General features: G+C 45.7%; 1 pseudogene; it reads right to left on the bottom strand.

The window, feature by feature from the left end:
* Nucleotides 1-2,429: 2,429 nt before the first annotated feature.
* Nucleotides 2,430-2,547, bottom strand: LOC126093783 (5S ribosomal RNA; annotated as a pseudogene).
* Nucleotides 2,548-4,824: the final 2,277 nt, after the last annotated feature.

Here is a 4,824-nt window from a genome sequence, read left to right as displayed (position 1 = left end):
TAACCACACCCTTGTAAATGTGATGGAATATTGCGTTTGACATGCATTTCCACGGAACAAATTCCACTGTAACACTGTAATCTGTGTTGAGTAGACCAGCGTTCACGACGGACGTTTTTTACGGTACCATAAGGAGTCAATATGTTCTTTAGAAAGTTATCATCGAGTTCCAGCGGGAGGTTGAATACTCGAATATAGGTACCGTGAATTTCAGCATCTGCAAGTGACACCGTACTAACGGAATTGTCGCGATGCTTGAACGGGACTTGAGACTCATGTCGAGAGAATAATCTTTCGACATGAAGGGGATCCATAAATTTCACGCAAAACACATACTCGTCTGCATCAAAATAAGCGGTGTGACCTGATCAGAATTCACGTGAATCGTATCGACAAGGCAGTCGTGGATTTCTAGAAACCCGGGCTGCACGTGTCGCGTTGTTTTATCGAAAGTAAAGCTCACAGTACATTTTCATGGAATACACGTGGAAACCATGGTAGCCATAGCGGAGCGGCCGACGCCGCTGCAAGTAGACGAACACAAACAGAAAGTAAAAGCGGACCGGAGGAGCTAGGACTCACTCGGCAGACAGAACTACACTAACGAAGGAAACTTCACACAAGCGACGCTGCGGAAAGTGAAATAAACAAGAACCTCCCCGCTCGGCGCACTAAGCTGAACTCTTGGTCATTGTGATAAGCCAAAAGCATGTAGAATTTAAACTTCTGTATTATTTATAACTGCATCTGCTAAAGGCTTTTGCCGCCGGTGACATTTATTTGTAAAAAGTCGTACCAAAGTTGACTTTTTGTGATACATCGTTGTTGCGCCGAAACGGAATACTGCTGGTTGTAACAGGGAAACAGCGAAATACGACGATATATCTGCCGTTTTGAGTGACACGTCATTTGAACTTCAGTTCCGAGTAAACCGACCTATTGCTAGCTTCAGCCACTGGAGAGGGACTAGCTGGGAGGGGAGAGCCTCGCGGGTGCTAGTAGGAGGAAGAGTGGGGATGGAAGATGGACAGGTAAAGTGAGCCCACGAGACTGTTCAAATGTTCAAATGTGTGTGAAATCTTATGGGACTTCACTGCTAAGGTCATCAGTCCCTAAGCTTACGCTAATCCCGCGCTGCATAACGTTTGCTGAGAGGACACTTACCGACTTGAGAACTGCAGACAGGGTGCACCAGCGACTGCTGCTAGCCCTTGGCACGGCTCAGTTCAGAGCTCCACTTACCTGTTTCAGACGCCTGCCTACATCGGATAGCCATATAGGCGACGTACGTGGCTGCTGTGGATCTCGTATTGTCACGACGATGTTAAGCCTGTTTTCCTCTATCATTATGATGTTTACCTGCATTCTGTTCTGTTTTAAATTGGACAAACGACCTCTTGACGGTTAAAATTTTTTGTCACAACGGTACAAAGAATGTTGGGTCATCTACTGCTTATCGTTTGGAATAAATAGTAAAGTTAATATGCATCTTTGAAGATGTGGCTCTAGAGCAGCGTAATTAGCCGAATCATAAATAAAGACACTTCATACAGCTGAAGCCGTTTTATTCAACATGGTGCTATTCTACAGCTTATGTAGCCCACAAAACCAAATTTCTGCTAAATGGAACGAATATCAACTTCTTTCCTTCCGAAAAGGGAATAGGAGTAATAATCGATGATAACCTAAACTGGACAGAGCACGTAACTACAGTGTGCAAGAGGGTATCAGCATCTCTCCATTCCTTACACAAATATCAAAAGCTCTTCCCTTCTGATCTGAAAAAGAAACTTGTACGAACACATATGCACTGGTGCCCAAAATTAAAGCGACAAACTGCTGTTTCCCCCTGTTGTGTCTAATTCGCGATAAAACCATACAAACTGTCAATAGTTGTCGTTACTATCGTGTTCTGCACGGAAGACGGCATTCCGATGAATGGACAACCACGCTTGAAATGACGTCAGAGCCCGATGAATCAGCGTAGTGTTTTCAAGGTAGTCCCACATTCACAATCGCTGTGTACACAGCCAGATACGGTGCAGTATGGCACAGAGAAGACGCCTATAGAATCTCAGCTGTGGAGGGTCATAGGAAGCATGGAAGCAGAAGAGTTGCAAACTGATGTGGCCCGATGGCGTGATGTGAATCGTTCTGTTGTTTCCCAGATGAGAACGAAACTGTATCGTGGAGACCACCACAGGGCCGGCAACGTGTGACAAAGAAAGCACTCCGTTTTCAGGCCACAAGTGGCTCATCGGCACCATCCGACCGCCGTGTCATCCTCAGGTGAGGATGCGGATAGGAGGGCCGTGTGGTCAGCACACCGCTCTCCCACTCGTTATGATGGTTTTCTTTGACCGGAGCCGCTACTATTCGGTCGAGTAGCTCCTCAATTGGCATCACGAGGCTGAGTGCACCCCGAAAAATGGCAACAGCGCATCACAGCCCTGTTGGTCACCCATCCAAGTGCCGGCCGCACCCGACAGCGCTTAACTTCGGTGATCTGACGGGAACCGGTGTATCCACTGCGGCAAGGCCGTTGCCTGTGACAAAGAAAAAGTGAACCGTTATTTGGCTGGAAGGGCACGATGTTGCCGCGTTAGTATTGCGCTGCAACTGGCATCTGACTTCGCAGATTCCGCATGGACGTATTGTATCGAGGCAAACTGTGTACAGAAGGCTTCAGCAGAGTGGCCTTTATTATTGGAGACCTGTAGTTTCTTCAGCTCTGGCGTCTCTTCACAGAAGGGGACGTGTAGAGTGGAGCCGTCAACATGCCATCTGTTTGGTCGAACGGTGGGCTAATATTATTTTCACAGATGAGTCCCGATTTGGTCTGGAGAGTGATTCTCGACGCATTCGCATCTGGAGAGCACGTGGAACACCATTTCGGGACCCAAACATTGTGGAAAGATACCGATATCTGGGAGGATCCCTAATGGTGTGGGCAGGGATAAAATTGACCACTCGAACACCTCTTCATGAAACTATACGGGTGAATCAGCAAGCGTTAACTACTGTCAGGTAACGTGAGGAGACCTTGGGATCTCATGTACGGTTGTTGCAAGGTCCTGTGGGCCGACTTCGCATTGATGGGCGATAATAGCCGGCCGGAGTGGCCGTGCGGTTCTAGGCGCTACAGTCTGGAGCCGAGCGACCGCTACGGTCGCAGGTTCGAATCCTGCTTCGGGCATGGATGTGTGTGATGTCCTTAGGTTAGTTAGGTTTAATTAGTTCTAAGTTCTAGTAGACTGATGACCTCAGAAGTTAAGTCGCGTAGTGCTCAGAGCCAATTGAACCATTTGGCGATAATACTTGACATCATACAGCAAGGGTCGTTGATGGGTTTTTCAAAACGGAAGATATTGCTTGCATGGCGTGGCCTGCTCGCTCTCCGGATTTGAATCCCATAGAGCAGTACGGGATGCACTAGAGAGGCAGGTCGCATCACGTCAGCATCCACCGACCACCCTCCAAGATTTGTGAGCAGCTCTTCAAGAAGAACTGGCGTTACTGCCTCTATATGAGATTGACGACAAGATACACAGCATGTGTCAGGCCCGATTTGGTGCCTGAGGTGGTCATACCCGATACTGAGCACATTAACCAGTTGTCAGAATGTGTATGCAAATCCGTTAAATTGAAAAAAAAAACGAAGAACATTTTTGCTACCATTATGCATGTTGCAATTGTTAAGTTTCTGTATTCTTTACATTATTTCTACTTTACAATCGCCTGTTTCTACCGTTTAGTGAGAAAATAAACGCAACCTTGCAAAATTTACGTTTGTTGCTTTAGTTTTGGACATCAGTGTACTTCCAGTTACTGGTCCAAAGTTATCCCAGAAGTTCTTTGTCAGGAAAGCTCACTGTGCCTGTGTTCGTTATATCTGTGATGTTTGACTCTTTCATCATATATCACAATCATATGCACAGCTACACTGGCTGCGTGCATACAAGCGCAGACATTCCCATAGCTTCTGTCTTTTCTACTGTCTTACCAACGACCTCGACCTTAACGTTATTGCCTGAACAAAATGGTAAAACACCCGTTCCCATCAGAGCAAAACCTTTTCTGTCCCACTCCACCGTACAGCCACTTTCTCAAAATGCATATCAATAGTAGGAACCCGACTTTGGAATAACGTTCCGCACTATATTAGCGAAATGAGTAACATCTCCAGCCTCAGAAGACAGTTCATGAGGTACCTACCAAAGCAACAATAAGGATTACCAATGTCCCTACCCAGTCGTTACCCTCGTACATCCTACCTTGCAATCAGATCTTCCTCATTTTCCAGTATTCTCAGTTGGTGCACTCTCCTCATATTTCCCTCCATAGAACTCAATGCAAAAAATGGTTCAAATGGCTCTGAGCACTATGGAACATAACTTCTAAGGTCATCAGTCTCCTAGAACTTAGAACTACTTAAACCTAACTAACCTAAGGACATCACACACATCCATGCCCGAGGCAGGATTCGATCCTGCGACCGTAGCGATCGCGCGGTTGCAGACTGAAGCGCTTAGAGCCGTTCGGCAACTCCGACCGTCAACTCACTGCACACAAAAAATTTATTTTGTACACTCATAAATTTCGTTTATACCTTCCGCTATCATTATTATTATTATTGTCATCATTACTATTATTACGGTTATCACTATTGATGGCAGCAGCAGGAGTAATACAAGTACTGCCAGCATTAACTTTGGTAGTTCACAGTAAGTATTATTTACTCGCATTGTCATTACAGACTGTCAAATCACTTTAGTGCTATTTTTCATAGTAATGCTGTTATTTCTTAGGAAACTATTACGTATA

This window comes from Schistocerca cancellata, chromosome 7 (genome assembly GCF_023864275.1).
Source record: "Schistocerca cancellata isolate TAMUIC-IGC-003103 chromosome 7, iqSchCanc2.1, whole genome shotgun sequence".
Lineage (NCBI taxonomy): Eukaryota > Metazoa > Arthropoda > Insecta > Orthoptera > Acrididae > Schistocerca > Schistocerca cancellata.
This window is presented reverse-complemented; position numbering and strand designations above follow the sequence as displayed.